Source organism: Schistocerca americana, chromosome 1, assembly GCF_021461395.2.
Source record: "Schistocerca americana isolate TAMUIC-IGC-003095 chromosome 1, iqSchAmer2.1, whole genome shotgun sequence".
NCBI classification, from domain to species: Eukaryota; Metazoa; Arthropoda; class Insecta; order Orthoptera; family Acrididae; genus Schistocerca; species Schistocerca americana.
In genome coordinates, this window is record NC_060119.1 from 909,466,903 (window position 1) to 909,487,975 (window position 21,073).

Below are 21,073 nucleotides of genomic sequence, written 5' to 3' on the forward strand. Positions count from 1 at the left end.
CTGCGGAAGACCTTCAATGCAAAAGATAGCAGACAACGCTTGGATGGCGGCAGATGGCGTCGTGGAAGACATCCGGACAACAATAGGAAAATTACTGAAGGCATCTACCAGAACCAACCATCTAGCATCCCAGAATGGACCAGCAAAATCGAAGTGCAAGCGTTGCCAAGGGGAAGTGGCTTTTGGCCATGCAAAGACTTTGCGCGGCGGTGCGGATTGTTGTTCGGCACACGCCATGCAAGAAGAACACATATTCGTAATCGCAGCATCGATTCCGAACCAAGTACAGTGCTGACGAGCAAGTTGTTTCGTTCGCACTATACCCCAATGTCCTTGGTGAAGAAGCCGTAAGACAGAGTACTGTAACGAACGTGGGACCACGACTCTGGACTGATCATTATCAGAACGCAACAACAAAACACCACGTCGTACAAAAAGTCTCTCTTTGTGAGCAAAAAATCGGCGAACCAATGGATCCTCGATCCGAGACTTTGACAAAGGCCATTGCGTAGCAACAAAACGCAAAACGGTAGCAAGGACAGGGTCAGCAGCTGTGGCTGTAGCTACACGACGAAAATCAATCGGAAACGATTCGACCACTTCATCGGTTTCCGAATCAATGAACATGCAAGCAAGTTCGGAAGAATCGAATGCTTTATCCTCAGCAACAGGCAAACGGGACAACGCATCGGCGTTTTCGTGCTTAGCAGTGGACCGATACAAGATATCGTAGCGGTACTGCGAGAGGAAAATAGACCAGCGAATGAATTTCTGCGCTGTACGCGGAGGTACAGGCTTGTTCGGATGAAAAAGCGACGTCAAAGGTTTGTGGTCTGTGATGATGGTAAAGTGACGACCATACAAGAAATCATGGAACTTAGTAACACCAAACACGAGAGCCAAAGCTTCTTTCTCTACCTGTGAATAATTTCTTTGTGCAGACGAGAGCAATTTTGACGCAAAGGCAATAGGGCGATCATGCGAGCCAACTTTGTGCGCAAGCACAGCACCGATCCCGAAATCCGATGCATCTACCATCAACAAAAGGGGTTTCTGGGGATCGAATGGCGTAAGGCAAGTAGTAGAAAGCAACGCCGATTTCAACTGGCGAAAGGCGCGTTCGCATTCCGTCGTCCAGACGAACGGAACACCTGTACGGCGTAAGCTATGAAGCGGAGCGGAAATAGAAGAGGCATTGCGCAGAAAGCGATGATAATAGTTAATTTTACCCAACACACTCTGTAGCTGTTTCATATTCTGTGGCGAAGGCAAATCTTGTATGGCACGGAGGTGCTCTGGACTCGGATGTATGCCTTGGGCATTGAGGACATGGCCCAGGTATGGTAAGTCACGAGCAAAAAACACACATTTGTCCTTCCGCAAGCGAAGACCATTTTGTCGCAATACCTGAAATAATGTTCGTAGGTGTGCTAAATGCTCGTCGGCTGTCTTTCCGGAGATCACAATATCGTCCAGATAGTTCGCAGCAGTAGGGACCGATGCACAAACAGTTTGTAAATATTGCTGAAACAATGCAGGGGCGGATGCACACCCGAATGGCAGTCTTTTGAAGCCTCCGGTATCGAGCCAGAATGGTATGACCTTGCCGTTAAAGTCCAAATCTACAAAAAGTTTATTGTCCTGCTGACGACAAGAGCGACTGTTTTGTGCAATTTGAACAGACACTGGTACAGAATCACTTGTGAATTGGCGTGATTTCCGGCGACGTCGACGCACAGTATTTGCGGGACGAACACAGTCACTGGTAGAGACAGTGGCACTGGACGAAGTGGAATTAACTACATGAATGTCCATGGGCGAAGGTTCACGAGCCTGAGTGTCCTTGGTTCGATTCTGGCGCGAAGCAAAGAGCCTGGAATGATTGTGATTGTCTGATCAGAGCTTTTTCTGGCAAACACTTTGAACATGTCCTTTCTTATTACAGAAAAAGCAAATTGCTTGGCGTGACGGGCAATGTTCACGTGAATGTCTAGTAGCACACCGCGGGCATGATTTCACTGCATTTGTGTGCTGGCGCGGCACACCTGGTTTAGAGCGTGGCGGCAGCTGTGCGGCCGTGTGCGAGGGCAGTTTACCGGGCCGTGCTGCGCGCCCGGCGGGCCGGTTAATGTTACACACGGCTGGCGAAGTTGCAAATGATTCCTGAGCACAGTCAAGTGTGTCTTGCCTATCCAATATGTCTATCACTTGTTGAAGGGAGGGATTGACTAGTTTCAATATCTGTTCTCGTACGCGAACATCAGAAACGTTCTGTGCAATTGCATCGCGCACCATAGTATCTGAATAAGGAAGGCCACAGTCACATTCAAACGCACAATCCCTAGTAAGGCCTTGCAAAGTTGCAACCCACTCCCTATTAGTTTGACCGGCCATACGTTTTGTACGAAAGAACGTATATCTTTTTGCAACGACATTAACTGTTTCTTTGAAATAGGCGTCCAATGCCGACAAAATTTCATCGTAGGACAGAGTGGCTACGTCGCGTCGGGGAAACAATTTCACTATCCCACGGTACGTTTGCACCCCTACACACGACAATCAATGAGGCTGCCACTCGTTACCTTGAATTCCGTAGGCGGCGAGATGAAATCCAAACTGGCGTGACCATTCCGTCCAGGATTCTAGCGCCGCATCAAAATTGCGAAACTGCGGTGCAACTGCGAGTTGTGGCTGCAGTAGCGGTGAAGCGGCGGCTGCCGCATCGGTTTGAATGGCACGTTGACCCTGGACGAGCTGTCCAAGGGCATCCAATAACGCCTGCGTCTGCTGAGTCTGCAAGCGATAAAATTCGGACAGTACATCAGGCGAAGCCATGACACAAGTAAATGTAAGCAATTAGAAAGAACACGTTTCCCTCGTCGCCAATGATGTGTTGGTAAATGTGCCAACACCTTGTAGATAGAGGAGGCCGAAATGCACGCTATCTAACGCAGACGGGCGTGAATTCTGGAACAGGATAAGTAGTGAATGGTAGCAAGAAAAGTACGTAGCTGCTATACTTAACTTTTATATCTTGTTGTATACATCGTTCTTCTTGTTGAGACATTTCATACTATAACTATCAAACTATGTAAGGCTAATGGCGCCTTGCTAGGTCGTAGCCATGGACTTAGTTGAAGGGTATTCTAACTGTCTCTCGGCAAATGAGAGAAAGGCTTCGTCAGTGTAGTCGCTAGCAAAGTCGTCGTACAACTGGGGCGAGTGCTCGTCCGTATCTCGAGACCTGCCTTGTGGTGGCGCTCGGTCTGCGATCACACAGTGGCGACACGCGGGTCCGACATGTACTAAATGGACCGCGGCCGATTTAAGCTACCACCTAGCAAGTGTGGTGTCTGGCGGTGACACCACATAATTTATATGTATTTCTGTTAACTGAATTTCGAAAGGACATTTAATTTGTGAGGAAAAGTATAGTTACGAATTTTGCTATTATAAATGATTATTCAAAGAGTCTGAAATACTATCTATGGCGGAGGATGTGAAAACCGCCTCAGAAGAAACGATATGTAATGAGAAATGACAAACACTGTAGAAGAATTAGTTAAGATATAAATAAGGAGTATATTGTAATAGAATCGCTTGTCTTCTGCACGGACTGAATGGGAAAGGAACCCGTGACGTTGCATTAGGCTCTTATGTAGTGTTCATTTGTCATATGTCGATGATCGACGCCATTTGTAGCTGGGATTGTAAAAGGTGTGTAAAGATTTTAATTGTTTCTGTTAAAATATATTTATCTAGTAAAATATGTTTGTCACAATTACTGCAAAGTTCGCAACGGACATTACCCATTTTATTTAAGAAATTTCAGCATTTTTTTGGATATCGCTGGCGGTGCGGAGCTGCGCCACGAGCGAGCAGTCTGCAGCAGCGGCAGATTTAAATATACGATCGCAATAACGACCACATTCTAAAAAGGGTTCAGGTCGAGGTGAACGAAAATAATAACGTGTTTCTTTTCACAGCAATCCAGACGCAGAATAAAAGGAGATAGTAGATTTTATCTTACGCATTCACAGGTGGATACAAGCTGCAGCTTTTGTAAATTTTCATTCAAAAAGTGACAAATTCTGAACATATCGTAAAGTGTATTTGAAAGTGGATTATTTTTCAGGAGAGCTTAGCAATATAAAAGAAAACATTTTCATATAGTAAAGGTAGTCTTATGCTTCAAAGCTAGGCGGGGTATATCCAGTTAAACAAAAATCCACTGCAACGTAAAAATGTTTGCTAAGTTCGATGGACAATAATAATTTCATTCTTGCACAAACAGCTTTAGTACTTGAATAAAAGTAAAACTTGAATCATTTTTTTGGAATATTCAAAGAAATTCATTTTTATTAATCTGCAACAGAATATTTCATACGTAAAGTAATAATCACATATGGAAAATTTATTGCAACCTTTCATTTCTCATGTCCAACCATGTATATGTTAAGTTCAATCTCAGCGGTTTCCCAATCAAATTAAATGCAAAAAGCAAAGAAAGTTTAAAACCAGACGGTCAGCTCCCGAATAATAAAAACAGACAGAATCTCATTAAAAGTTCTACTTAGAGCTTAATTGGTAAAAGAGTGGATATGTGCATTAGTTTACTTACATTACATTAAGCTATTGGTTCTTATAATCAAAAACACCTCTTAATATTGTCACAGACGTCTTGTTGGTGTGTACTCTTGCATTTGCTTGGATGAAAAAGCGGCAGGTGTTTTCTTTGGTTGATAGTTCTGCAAAGAAAATTTTGTAATATACTGTTCACATCAATTATCGGGAGTTACGCTTTTGTGGAAAAAATCGGTCTAATAATTGGTGTACTTGCTTTTACATCATGTGGAGACTCTTGATTTAATTGGTGAGGATTTTCAGAACCTCTTTGTCGATTGCGATATTCTCGCAGTACATTCGAAGCCCACTCATGGCAATTTCGGCTAAAACTGATAAACTGCCTACCAATGTTCTCATCCATGAGGAGATCATTAGAGGCGGTGCACAAGCTTGGACTGTATGGGAAAGAAAATTAGCTGCGTTACTTCGAGGAATCCTTCCTATCATTCACCTTAAGCATTTAACGGAAATCGTTGAATCAACCGCTTTCCTCCCGAATAACGTACTACTTCACAACTCGATCGGTGTCCACCTCTGAAGAACGGGTTCGCATTCGGTGATAGGGAGGACCCTGCTCCCCGAGTAACGCAACAGCTTGTGTTGAACGACGGTAAGTCATATGATGGATGTCTCTCGTAACTACAACTTGTCAAGTTAACTGTTGTTCATAAGCGCGAAGAGTAATTTGATCACGGTGATAGACGCCTCCCACCAGCTATCGAAAGAGCGTAGCGTGAATAATAACTCTGATGACTTTATAATCATTCGTCTCACAACTTCGACAGAGGCAGACTCGTCCAAATAATCTCTTTCCATCAACGGCAATTTTTTTCACATTCATCGGCGACCAACCGACCATTAAACTACACGTGAGGACGTTTCGCTAGCAGTTCATACATGTTTCCGTTTCCGCTGCTCTTGTTTCGAAATTAATCACGAGCTCGAACTACACTGCACTGCCGTAACTGACAGTTGGTAACGGCGGTGTGTCACGTGACATAAAAAATGAACCGAGCTCTCATTAATCATTGGGAAACATTAGCGACACTTAAGCGCTGCAGCTTGTAGCTGTCGACTTTCCATGTACGTTATAACTTGTGGTTTCTGATTAAGTCACTGTGGTTACGACACAATAGCGTCAAAAGTAAACAACCAGTCGGTACGTATGTTTTTCAGTTCTGCATTGTAGTAAAGCAGTTCACAAATAATACCCACATCGAATGAGGCTGATCGTTTGACATAATGTTTTTGCTGGTCGTCAACGGAATGCACGCTACTATAAAAAATTAAAATTGTGTGCCTGGCAGGCATTCAAAATTGCCCTTTCAGGGTCAGTCTACTAGCAACTTCACCATTCGTGATGCATGCACGACAAGAAGCATATGACCTAGGAATGTAATGTCCTAGGCGTGTGAAACATTTTTTGTAGCTGATATTATAGAATTTCCCACACGGTATAACGGGAAAAAGTAAAATAACATCAAAGGTATTTCATATCAGTCTTTGATCACAATATGAATTCTTTAGACGATGACCGGTTTCAGTCCGTAATGACCATCCTCAGATCTTTTTTACACCATGTCCTAAAGTGATAAGGCCATAATGGGATCGTCAAAACATATAAAGATAATCAGCATAGCATCGTCATATAGATCTAAAATAAGGTGCAGAATAGGCCACATCGTCCACACAGTCATTATTGCAACTCAAATAACATCCATTGAAATCTATGGAGTAGGTGCTACTGCCTCTCATACGCTTGGCGAATTCAGAAATTTTACCACGACCTTTAGTTTCTCCCAGTCCTTTCACTACAATACGAAAGGCTACTGTGATACCTATCCCTAGAAACTATCTTTAATTTCAGTCGTAGGCAGATGCCTAGTCTGTATACGTTGCTGAACATCCACTTTGTCTAGTTTATTTTGAGGTCTGCTCCGCCTCAAAAGAGAGTCCAGGCTACGAAGTGGGTTGTTGTTTGAGGAACAGTGTCACACCCAGCACTGTTTGTGTTGGCAGCTGATCAATAGGAAAAGTAAATGCATATGTTTCATCCTATTCCTGAGCTGCCTCTTGTCACTCCAAGCAAAGAGAAATTCACGAGGGGAGTGCATAATCGATTCTACGAGAGCGGTTTTATTTAGTCGTAACTGGACACTGGGCTCTTGGTTCCGTAATATTTTCAGCGATGCTTGGAGGATGATAGTTACCGTTTGCAAGCTGTTGATAAGTGATACAAGTGAGATGCTGTATATGGAGCTCGCTGTGCTCCATAGAGGATGTTGTCTCCCGCCCAATAGAGTCAGGTGTCGCTACAGAAGCAGATACAAAGGGCTTTTGTGGGCTAGCTTTAAAGTTTGTTGCTTGTAGTGTAACCTCCCCACAAAAATTTAAAAGATAATATTTTAAATGTGAATAGTCATTGAGCTAAGTTTAAGCTCCCCAGAGAAATTTTGAAACACAATAATTGAATGTTAACTAGAATACAACTTAATGTAACCTCCCAACAAATAAATTTAAAGACAGTGACAATTAAATGAAAACTAGCTATCTGACCCAAGTATAAGTTCCTCACAAAAAATGAAAGTCAATTCAGTGATAATAAAATCTCAGTGACAATGAAAACACAAATAGACCGAAATGTCGATCTTAGGCCCTGTTCACTAATTAAACTGTAATTCTTACCTTAGTAAAACTGCATCTGCTCTTATTTTTCGCCATAGCTTGGAGGAAATTCATTGCAAAAATTTTGAATTTAAGGGAAACTTTTCTTTACGGAATAGCAAGGGAAATATTTCTTTCATTAAAGGATTCTTTGCTAAAGTGCTTGTTTTGAAAACAAAATTATTATTGGGGTGATTCTTGGACAAATTAGTTACAGTTAATTTACATCATTAGCTGAGCGCAATGCTGCTTCATTACCTTATTTAAAAATAATATACCTCGTCCTGAATCTTGACCAGAATGCCATGTCGACGCCCGCCGACTGCTCACACACAACTGAACTGACTCGTAACTCGACTGCCACAGAACTGAACTCTCGCGCGGTCAAGCGCAGACTAGCCACGACAAATAGCTCTCTGGTCAGAGACTCTGCAATGCCTCGCCATCGCCGCCACACAACATACGTGTTTCAGTAGAAATAGACATAAAATATTTTTGTTTGCTAGGAGTTTGACCCATCCAAGCGCATTCTGATCCTTCACAGTTGCAATATCGTCTCGAAATGAAAACGCTAGGCGATATGGTGTATTCAACTTTATCTGACGTTTTTAGAATAATTACTGCGTTATTTAGAGAATAGGATGCTCTTTCGAGAAAGGAGTTTACGCTCCGTATTTTTGAGGCAGAATGTTCGACGTGTCGTCTGTCTGAATTCTTTTTGTTTGAAAATAGGGTATTTCCTCATTGTACTGTGCAGTCGTACAAAATTTATCTGCTTCATCTGTTAGGAATCCGTGTTTCCCATTGTAGCTTCCTCTCTATACGCAGTGATGCGAGGAAATTTTTGGCTCTCAAACCACTCCAAAGGGTCTGAAATGCAAGGTCTGACTTTTAACCGTATACAACTTGCATCACATGACAAGGCAGAATGGGGTAGTTTAGTACTCACACAACTGAAGAAGTTTAAGAAGTACCTGCCTCTTAATGTTTATCTACTAAGGCACTGAAAGGGCAGTGATCAGGTAGCAACATATGCTGTAGAGTGGAAGTGACTGGAGGTAGAGGGTACGCAAATGTAATGCAATTTATTAGTATGAGTACAAAACGTTAAATAAACCATTTGCAAAAGAAATTAACTAAAACAAGCACAGTAATCACAAAACTTTAAGTAGTCACTATTCAGTAAGGTCCCGAAGGAAGAGAGCAAAAATTTTAGTGACTCCCATATCAATTCCTATAACGGAACAACAGTAGAATTCAATCACTCTTCAGTATACATTATAAACAATTCATTATATACTTGAATTCTAGCCCAGTTTCCTGAAATATTCCAAAGAAAAAGAACGGTCTGCAGGCTGTGGCTAATCCATGTCTCCACAATATTCTTTCTTTGAGGAGTCCTAGTCCTGCAGAACATCTGCGATGTTTGGAGAGTCAGAGATGAGGTATGGTGGAAGAAAAGCTATGTGGACGTGATTGCGTAGATGACCTGGCAGAGCATAAGCAAAGATCCCCGGTTCAAGTCCTGACCCAGACAATAGTTTAATTTGCTAGGTGGTTTTAAAAAGAAAGAATGAAATGATAACTTAAATTTCATAACATTGTTTCCGAAATTAATTCTCTGACTTCGATTTCCATGGCACTAGCCCTGTTGTGTATAAATCTGTTACCAAATAGGGAGATGAAAATTTGTGCCGGGACGGGACTTGAAACCGGAATTCCTGCTTAGCACTAGTGGTAGCCGCAACAACATTGGCTATGTATGCACGCTCCTGGACCGACGCAAACCTCCCTCGTCACACTGTCGACGTCCTTCCATTGTAGTTCACTAAATTCATCACCCAATACTCATAACATTACTTGGAATCCCGCATTAGGACGACTGAGGCAACGAGGAATCGAGACTACTGTAGTTATGAAAGTACGCACGTCCGGGCTTATAATACTTACATACTGTTGACGATCCACAGTTATACGAAATATTTTCGAAATTCATTCACTGATAGCGAATTCCTTGACATCAACAGTATTAAGTGTAGATTCACCACCCGACAGTGACATACCGAATATTCATATGTAACTGTTGGGTAGTGAATCTATACCTAGTACAGTTGATGTCAAGGATTCCCAGTCAGCGAATTAATTTCGGAAGTTCGCACAAACGTGAACTGTCAACAGCTTCTGCCCTTTCAGAGATGCGTTTAAGGCATAACATTGTCTTCACGATTAAAATTAAAATTGAACGCAAAAAATTAAATCAAGATGTAAGTGCATTTGCATTATATATATACGTATTAACAAATTGTACGTAGTCGTGTTTGCGGTAGCATCTGTGCTACTCCCTATGAGTAAGCAGTCGGCAGTATAGCGCACAGAGTCGTAACAAATCTTGCTCACGTTTTAGCCTAACTCTGTTCAGATTTCAAGAGGGCTAAACTGTACCAAAGGGTCGTTATCGGACACTGTAACGCTTGATAGTTTCCATGGGGAGGCCCGTGGGCAGGGAACGCGGCAAAAGGGGCAGTCGCTGTCCGTGCACTCCAGCTCCAGACTTTTCGGGAACTTAAACTCTCCTCCGTGCATTCGGCGCCGCTACCTGTGTGTTGTTAGCCAGTAGTCGCCCATCGTCTTCCAAGGCCCCGGCTCCAGGTTACGACTCTGAAAAGTCACCTACAACTTCATCATGACAACGCACCACTCTGTTGCTTCAAACATGGGTCATATTTAGGAACATTCCACAGACATGAGGGCTTTACATGGCTCAACATGTCAGCTATCACATATGGGATGAGCAAAATGCCCCGTCGTTGAGTGAATTCCAAGCGTCTTTGTTAATAAAGTAAAAGATGAACTTCTTCGTTGCGGCCCATGACTGGCTAATCGGGTCCGACCGACCGCCGTGTCATCCTCTGAGCAAGTCGTCATTGGATGCAGTACGGAGGAAGGGGCAAGAGGTCGGCACGCCGCTCTCCCCGTCGCTGGCCTGTTCCCTCAACTAGGAATCGTTACGAATCAGCAGAGTAGCTCCTCAGTTGGCCTCAAGAGACTGTAGCCATTACCATTTCTCCTACCGTGGAAAAATGCCTGGCGGTGCCGAGAATCGGACCAGCGTACTTCTGATGGCAGTCAGCCGCGCAGACCGCTCAGCTACGGCAGCGGGCGGTAATTAAGAAGTGCATCAGCATTGGTCTCAAACGCCTTTAGTGCCTTTGGAATCCATTCACGACGTTTTGTAACCACTATGGGAATGAAAATATACACATAAATTAAAACAGCTCTTTTCAATGCTGCACATTACGTTTTTTCATTCATCTTGAGCACCCAGACGCGTTTCGCCTTAGTTACAAGGCATCTTCAGTTGGTGTCCTGAAACATTACACGATTTTTTCGTTTGCTTATATAGGTTATCATTCGCAAATACAGGTTATAGATTTGGAACAGCTCCTCGAGGTTATGATAAAATGTAAAAGTGCGTACAGTACACGTCTAATTAATTATTTGGAAGCCAAGCAGCTTAGTATCATGTCGCAAACTCCTTGAAAGTTTGCAGTTTTCCTTTTGGTCACTGTTTCCAAAATACAGGGTGTCCCAAAACGAATGATCCGATTTTAAATACAATTATTTATTAGAAAGAAGGGTTCAACACCAACAAATTGGATACTACTCAGAGAAAACAGGAGGCCAAGAGTGTAAAGCCTGGTATCGCGGTCCTGCACGCCCTAGCGAACGTTGAGGCACGTTGACATTGAGGAAACTGCGCACGTTGTTGTGCCAGTGCGGTGGTGCTCCATCTTGTGATAGGTGAAATTGTCAGAGTCACGACGTGTAGATTTAAAGGGGCTCAGCTCAAATGCTCGTCGGATTTGTTCGACTGTGTGTTCAGGAGCGCGTGGCCAGCCAAGACTTTTGCCTTTAAAGAGGCACCCTGTTTCTTTAAACTGTTTATACCACCGCCGAATGTTCTTTAGCGATGGTGGTTTAGCACGAAACTGAATATGAAACGCCCGCTGAACTGCGATCACTGATTGAGTAACACAATACGCCTTCTGTTGCGTGGTCGCCATATTGCGCTAGATTGGCTTCACGCTCCAGGTCAGCGCTCGTAGCGACATCTAGCGGATTTTTTTCTGAAACTCAAGACATCTAGCACTGTTTCAGTTACCTAGTGACATTTGTCTCAATATTATTACGAGTTAAAATCGGGTCATTCTTTTTGGGACGCCCTATATATCACTTTAACTGTCATTTTCTATGTCTAGAGCACCATTTGTGGCTTTCTCAGATTTTCCTTTCAATTGTTTCTTCTGTGACTATGCGTGTATATGTGTATGTGTGTGTGTGTGTGTACTTACTTTTCTATATGCATTTACACGCTCTGGAGGGAAATCGGTTCAAATGGCTCTGAGCACTATGGGACTAAATTTCTGAGGTCATCAGTCCCCTAGAACTTAGAACTACTTAAACCTAACTAACCTAAGGACATCACACACATCCATGCCCGAGGCAGGATTCGAACCTGCGACCGTAGCGGTCGCGCGGTTCCAGACTGTAGCGCCTAGAACCGCTCGGCCACCCTAGCCGGCAGGAAAATGGGATTTGTGATTATCTATTGAGATTTCTGTGTATTGTGTGATCAGTGAGTGTAAACAGCGAGTAGTTATTCGTATACACTTGGTCGTTTAGTAGTAGTTTCCTTTCAACCATTGTTGTGTATATGTGGCAATTTTCTTGCATGGTTAGGAGATGTCTTTCATTATTTATTCTAACTACTGCACGTCTCTCTTTCTTGTAAGAGATTTGTGATTACTTTCTATTACATGTTCTGCGAAAGTTGAGTTGCCTCTCCCATATTTCCAAGCTCTGATAAGTTCTTTGTGTTGAATGTTCTGCTGGTTTGCCCTATATACCATCCATATAGTAGACAGTAATCCAAATAGATGATCACTAATCCCTTTTCTCTTCTAAGTATGTAAATATATGTAGGAAAAATAAGTGCGTACACAAATACACCCACACGTTAAATCAGCATACATACAGTCACAGAAAAACCAATAGAAAGGAAAGCTAGAGAGAGCAACGAATGACTCTCTTGACACAGAAAATGACAATTAAAGTGCTATATTTGTAAACCGTGACCAAAAGGAATACCGCAAACTTTCAAGCAGTTTGCCACAAGAGACAAAGCTGTTTAGCTTCCAGATAATTAATTAGATGCTGTCCTGTAAGTACTTTTCCATTCCATTATAAAAACCTCGCGATACATTTTAAAATCTATAACCTTTATGTGCAAATTTTAACCTATATTTGCAAACGAAAAAGTCGTATAACATTTCGGGACACGAACTGACGATGGCTTGTAACTGAGGCGAAACGCATCTAGTTGCTCAAGATAAATGAAAAAAATGCGCAGCATGCAAAAGGCGTTTTTCTCTTGAACTCCCACAACTTATATAAAACTGCTGCGAAAATGGCCGGCACAAGAAGCTTGTTAAAGTTGATGCTATGGTTATACGCTTTCAACGTGAGAATGGAGACACATGTCCGTGGCTATCGGAAGTGTATTTTGCACATTCACGAGGAGTTTCACACACGAGGAAAATAAAACTCAAGTACATCAGAATTTTCCATATCATGTTGGAACTTTAGAAGTTGCAAGTGATGTAAGAAAAAGCGGAAAAATGCTCTTGGCGGAGCACAAAGAATGGCAAATATGTTCTCTTTATTAAATGACTGGTTGAAAAAAGGAGCGTTAGGTGCTAGCTACTTCATTCTATCTTCCTCTGAAATTTAAGAAGTTTCGTAAAAATGTATGAGAACATATTCAGGCTCATTTTATCATGCAACTCACCTCTCACTCCCACAAGATGCCATAGCTGTAATTCGCTCACATCCACTAATACAAATCCATCGTTGTAAGCCTCCATTGCCCATTCACTCCCAGTTGCCCATCCTCATTCATTCGACCCAACTCATTATCATCTCTTTGTGGCTCTCCAACTGTCACTGTCTCCTGTCTTTCAGCCACAGTGTCCTTCACTCTATCCTACTACTACGGTCTCCACTTAGTGTCTCCCTCCTGTTCTCTCTTACTGTTACTATCTCATTCATTCATTCCTTACCATTGATGCTGTCTCTTCTCACTGTCACTATCTCTCTCTTTCTTGCTGTCACTGTCATAGATTCTCTCTCATTACGACTGGCTCTCACCCACTTGCAATTTCTCCCTTTCTTCATTCCTCTCCCACTGGCACTGTCTCTTTCACTCCTTTTTTTAGTAGTGTTCTCTCGCTGTCTACTGTATACCATTGTCACTGTCTGTCTCTCTTTCTCTCACACTGTCATTGTCTCCTTGGTTCTTTCTTTAAACAACCACTGACTACTGTCTTCCAGTATTTACTACTTTCCGGTCTCGCCACTGTTTCCTTCCCTCTCAGAACAAAAAATCGCGCGAGTGGATTCCCACGCCAATATTTTTACGAAACTTTTTTAAGAATGGTGGGTAAGGTAGAATAAAAGACCTTTTCAGTCAAAGACCTTTTCAGTCAACCTTTTAATTAAGAGGCGCTTATTCGTCTTTTCTGTGCTGCGCTGGGAGCATTTTTCGCAGTTTCATTTTTTTCCCTGCATGTCACCAAGAAAAAAAGATTCTTGATGTGTCAGTAAAATTTTGATAGTTCACTTACGTGAAAATAACGCAAAACTAATTTTATGCTTCAGGCCTGAATTTATGTGCACAACATTTTTGTTTATGCTTCTGTACAAAAGCGTGGATTTCCCAAAATCCTTCAGCAGATAACGGAAACACTTTATATTATATATTTAAGTGCCTATTTTACGTGCACGAGTAGGGTAATTTTAAACCTCTGTAAATCAAAAACGGATAAAGATATCTAGAAAGTTATCAAGGCTGTTCGAGACCTGAATCTTGAAAATGCATCATAAAAATTTCAACCATTTGCTACGGATAGCCGTCTTAGAATCCGCGACTGGGCTTTGGCTCGCTTTTGACAGCGAAAAAATTCTCAAAAACTTTTTTTTGAGGGTGGGGAGGGTTTCTCAGGAGTCGCATATCGATTTTACGCATATGCACCACTTATTCATTCATAGACAGGTACACCCGTCGGGTTAATTAAATGATGGGTTTATCACTGATATACCAGACATCAAACAATTTATTTGCGTTTTACGTGCGTATTTTACGTGTAAGTGTAGGGCAACTTTGAACCACTGTATCTGGAAAAGAGATAAACATATCACGAAAATTTTTTCTATATTTTTCGAAAGCTGCATCTTATTAACATACCGTAAAATTTTCAGCCATTTGCTGTGCATACCCGTCTTGGAATCATGGGCTGGGTTTTAGTCCGCTGGGCTGTTTCAAAGAAACGCCCATGAACTAATGATTCCTCTAGAAGTCCCATCAAGCCCACGGTCGACCACATCCAAAGAAAGAGGACCAATCGATTAGTTCCATTTGCCTAACGTGGAGGACGCGTGTAATATTCATGCTTTGACATTATACTGAAGGATAGTGACGCTAAGGCGATCCTTCTGCTGGGAATACAAACGGTTCCTAGCCAAAGGGCTATCCAAAACAGTTGACCCTATCTCCCTATCCCCATTGAAACCGACGTATGAACACCCGAAAATCCCGTTTCTAAGCACGGTGTTTTGGAACGTGTTGGTAAACAATGTTGTTGTATACATACCTACAAAAACCAACAGTCCAAGTAGCATTTATATTATTTCTACTGGAGGTAACCAGTTTCAGTTTTAATAACCATCATCAGACCGAGGTTTCATGTCATATGAGGAGCCGCTGCCAGCAGCTGCTCTGTAATATCACTTCTTTTCACGAAACATCAGTCACCAACTTTCTCCTTCGAATGCGCAGATATTTCATTGACGTAGACGTACAGGCAGAGAAATAATATTAAAAAGAAAGAACTCTTCCTGATGTCTACAACATTATATTTATTTGGTCACGAACGGCTTCTGGCTTCTCAGGCCATCTTCAGGTGACAACTGAATGTCGAAAACAGAGATAAACATGATGTGTGACCTACACAGATATTATTTGTGCAGAACATACAAAAGTAACAAATTGATTACCCATTAACTGACAAAGGGAGAAAAAAGTTTTTATGTGGAGGCAAATATAACAAATTACAAGAAAAAATGAATTAAAGTCAGGGCCTACTATTTGTGACGAAAACTTAATTTAAGAAGGGGGGAAATGTTATATTAAGTTTTCGTTACAAATAATAGAATCACACTATAAAATCATCTTATTTCTCATAATTTGTTACATGTATCTCCACACAAAAACTTTTTTATTCCTTTTTCAGTTAATGTAATTATTGTAATATTTTCACCTGAGAAGGCTAAGGATGACTCATGACCAAATAAATATAATTTTGCAGAATATTAGGAACTGTATTTCCTTTTTATTGTTATTATCATATTCTACCAAGCACCGATGGAAAATTCTGTTCATGTTATATGGAGATATTGCCATAGTAATAAAATAACAAACATCAGAGTTTACACGGAAAAATTTAGGTGTTCGTTTCCACTACGTGCTATTCGAGAGTGGAACGATTGGGAAATAGTCTGAAAGTTCGAAAGACGTTCATCAAATATCTGTCTTTCTGCTAGACTGAGCTGCCCAAACCAGGCCTGTGCATTAGCTTGTTCTGTTCAACTGCAGGCAAGTCTTTACTCATTCTGTATAAAATACATGTCTGACCATCAGCTGTTTTTACTTAAAATCCACATGCGAACCAGTTTCAGTCATGCCCCATCTTCACGGATACTATACAAAGATGCAAATAATTGTATTTAGTATGCAAGAAATGTTAACAGTTCTTTTTCAAATGGTTCAAATGGTTCAAATGGCTCTGAGCACTATGGGACTTAACAGCTGTGGTCATCAGTCCCCTAGAACTTAGAACTACTTAAACCTAACTAACCTAAGGACATCACACACATCCATGCCCGAAAAAGGATTCGAACCTGCGACCGTAGCAGTCACACGGTTCCGGACTGCGCCCCTAGAACCGCGAGACCACCGCGGCCGGCTTCTTTTTCAAAGAAGTGGATAATATACATGTATACTTACAGGCCTAAAATGGTATAAGCCACCACATAATGTTCGTCATTACTTAAATAATGTGTAGAGCATGTCTCAATATCAACATACGGAGCAGTTTAATATGTAAACAGAAAACAAAGTTGTTATCTTCAAGTCTCGATGTTACAGTACAAGGTAGAATACACTATAAAACCCCAAAGTTACACAGTAACATATTCCTTGCATGTGTGTAAAAAAACGTCAGTTATATCATATACGTAACGAAAATTGCTTCTGTAACATTGAATCGAGCTAAAATGGCGTTCAGAAATCGGTTGATATGTCACTCAGCATTCATATGCATCTAAGTTATAGTAGTAAAAGATTACTGTCAAATATCGACTATATTTAAAGGAAAACACCATATGCAAACTAAGTTTCATTATAGTGCTTAATTAAAAGCGTGGTATATGAGTAATTCCAGTATCATGCAGAAGGGGAGGGGGATAAATAACCACAGCATTACAAACCATGTGAAGAAATTGGCTTTAGGGGATATTGGCAACACATGTATACAATAGTAAAGTGATGAGAAACAATCTTTAACCACTGTAAGACTGGCTGAAAGGCATTAGAGGCTCATCCATTAAGTATATATTTTGAGAAAAATACAGAAAAATCATCACAGGACAAGTGATCTAAACAAAACTCGTACTTGCATATGTACAAACTTAAAAACAGTAAATTGGAATGTAGGCCTTGGGCTACAGGTGACTTATTTAACATATCAATACAGAATGGTGATGTACATAATAGAACTGGACAATAAACAGTTTTAAGTAATGTTAAACACTCAGTAATACTACGTTTAACTATTATTATATTTGACTTGGACTTCTGGTCAATAAGATGCCTTTGTCTGAAGTATGTTCTTACTCTCAAGATGAGGCTCTCATTTTAATGAGCAACAGATCATAGATTTATTTTTTACTTAAAACTGTTTATTGTCCAACGCTACTATGTTGGTAACCATCATGTATTGATATATTAGATAAGTCACCTGTAGCCCGAGGTCTACATTCCTATTTAATGTTTTTAAGTCTATACATATGCAAGTACGTATTTTGTTTAGCAATAACATTTCTTAATTCTGTGAAGATTTTTTCCATACGTCTCTCAAAATATATACTTAATGGCTGAACCTCTAGCGATTTTTAGCTAAAGTTCTGCATGGTTAAAGAATGTTACTCGTCACTACCACTATAATATACAAGAGTTGTCAATATTCTTTAAAGCTACATTTTGGCGCATGGTTTCTTATGCTGCGGTTAGTTATCCCCCTACGCTTTTGTTTAATACTGGAATTACTGACATACTAGGCTTCTAATGAAATCTATATTTGACAGTAACTGCTCACACTATAACGTAGATGCATATGACTGTTGAGTGACATTTCAACTCATTTCTGAACACTGTTGTAGCTTGTTTCAATGTTACAGAAGCGATTTCCATTATGTTTATGACAAAATTGACGACGCTTTATATACATTTCTTCAAATGTATGCATTGAATATGATACTGAGTAACATTAACATTTTAAATGTTTTATACCTTTTATTGTAACATCGATGTTTGGCGATAGCAACTTTGTTTTCTGTTTAAATATGAAACTGTACCAAAGATGTTCATTAAATATAGTCCAACCTTTACCTTAACAAGTAACTTGTCATTGAGATATTGTTATACCTTATAACGAAAACACTTTTTAAAGATGTTTGACCAACTCCTCAAAATTTTGTACAATGTAATACTTATAGTCCAGAACTTCTCTTAGGTTCATTTAGCAATAGTATGTGTAAGAACCCTTTAAGTATTCTAGTATATTTTGCACTTCTTGGAAAATAACTTGTAACATTTCCTGTATACTACATATAATGATTTGTATCAAATGGTTCAAATGGCTCTGAGCACTATGGGACTTAGCTTCTGAGGTCATCAGTCCCCTAGAGCTTAGAACTAATTAAACCTAACTAACCTAAGGACATCACACACATCTATCCCCAAGGCAGGATTCAAACCTGTGACCGTAGCGGTCGCGCGGTTCCAGACTGTAGCGCCTAGAACCACTCGGCCACTACGGCCGGCGATTTGTATCTTTGGATACTATACGTGAAGATGGCCCATGACTGAAACCGGTTAATATTTGGATTTAAAACGAAAAAAGCTGATAGCCAAACATGCATTTTATGCATTACTTGATGACCAATTATACTCACCTTCCAGAAATGTTCCGACTTGCTATGGGCAACTGATGTTTCCTGCTACTTGGTACTTGTTGGAGCTGAATTTGTGGGGTAGTGGGGGATACTTGGATTGATGCTACTTTCCGATGGACATTCTTATGCTACAATCTACGAGAATGACCGTGAGACTGTAGGTTTTCACTCCAATGCTTTCATGTCTGTTAATGTACCTTGAGTCGTGTCCAGACTCAACTTCCACTGTTCCGAGGGATGGATCTTGTTTCAAGCTCGTGGTACATTATTAATATTTTACTTGCCATTTGTGAGGTGTGTGTAAGGGCTTCAACATGCTGACACTATTTTAATATTGTTTAAAGTAGTCTGATGTGTATATAGTTCTGTTTTCTTCTTGTTTTCATATATCACTGACATCACGGGGCAAACGAATATTTCTTTGTCGTTGGTCATTGATTTGCTTGTGAATATTCAAGAACTTCGTTGTAGCACTTTCGATTTGTTTTCTTCCTCCATTCATTTATGAAATCAGTACAATTTGTAGATGATAGAAGCACTCTTACATTCATTATTGCGACAGTACTTGATTTGTGCATGATCTTTAAAGTGCATTTTGCATTTAGCGGATTACCAGTCAAAGTGAAAGCAACTGCTATCATCATAAATATCCCAAATTCTTTGGGTGCATTTACACTTGTAGGTGAGACTGCTTTGCGGAGAGTACGTGACTTTCTGCTGTTCACAAATACGTTCGATGTACCTGTTATATTCTATGTCTTTTGTGGACGGATTTTAGGTTCACGGTGTGAGGCTGTACATCCTTACTGTACGTGACCTGCCTCCTCAATCATGCTGGTTCAGTACCATGTATAACTGTGCCATTAGTCGTGCAAGCATCTATCCTCGCCCCGTTTCTTACTCTCTGCGCTGTGAAGGCATCTCCTAAATCTACACCTGCATCTACACTCCGCAAGCTACGTTACGGTGTGTGGCAGAGAGTGCTTTGTGTAGCAGTGTCAATTCGCTCTTTTCCTGTTCCAGTCGTGTACGCTTCGCGGGCTGAATAACTGCTGTTGAGTCTCTGTGTGGGCTCGAATATAACTTTATCTTATTGGTCCTTTAGCGAGATATACTGGGTGATCAAAAAGTCAATATAAATTTGAAAACTGAATAAATCACGGAATAATGTAGATAGAGAGGTACAATTTGACACACATTAGAACCAAAAAAATACAAACGTTCCAAAAATGTCCGACAGATGGCGCTTCATCTGATCACAAAAATAATAATTAGCATAACAAAGTAATACAAAGCAAAGATGATGTTCTTTACAGGAAATGCTCAATATGTCCACCATCATTCCTCAACAATAGCTTTAGTCGAGGAATAATGTTGTGAACAGCGCTGTAAAGCATGTCCGGAGTTATGGTGAGGCATTGGCGTCGGATGTTGTCTTTCAGCATCCCTAGAGATGTCGGTCGATCACGATACACTTGCGACTTCAGGTAACCCCAAAGCCAATAATCGCACGTACCGACGTCTGGGGACCTGGGAGGCCAAGTATGACGAAAGTGGCGGCTGAGCACACGTTCATCACCAAACGACGAGCGCAAGAGATCTTTCACGTGCCTAGCAATAGGGGGTGTTTTTTTTTGGTTCTAATAGGAGACTCATGGTTTCAGCAGTAGAGGTAGGAGGAGTCGGGGTAGACCAAGGAGAAGGTACCTGGATTCGGTTAAAAATGATTTTGAAGTAATAGGCTTAACATCAGAAGAGGCACCAATGTTAGCACTGAATAGGGGATCATGGAGGAATTTTATAAGGGGGACTATGCTCCAGACTGAACTCTGAAAGGCATAATCAGTTTTAAATGATGATGATGATGATGATTACGATGATGATCTAATAAAACCTCATGTCATTCGAAGCATGTGTGTCAATGTTTACCTTTCTATCTACATTATTCCGTGGTTTATTAAATTTTCAAATTTATACTGACTTTTTGATCACCCGATACATGGATTCTTTATATTGGTTGGCTCTTCTAGGAACGTACGCTGTAGGAACTTTTAACAGTAGACCATTCTGTGATGCAGAACGTCTCCTACTGTCGAATATGGCCACTAAACAGTCGTCATCCAAAGTTAAGAACTACTTCTGGATCAATAGTCTATAGGAAAGGAGCACATTTTCAGGGCATTTTACTGGAATCACATTTTTCGCGTATTCGAAGTTCTAAGGTAGCTGAGGAGGTTTTCAAGATGTTCAAAGAGCCCTCTGCCAAACACTGCTTGTGTAAGTATACCACTTAGATATAAATTTTATTGTTAGATTTTCACCTTGAATTGCAGTGTGGTCACTTAGATCCGTCACCGACTTATTATACCGTTCCTTGCGCCGAGAAGACATTATTCTTTCCTTAGGCGGTCGGAAGACGGGGTTTCATTGCTAC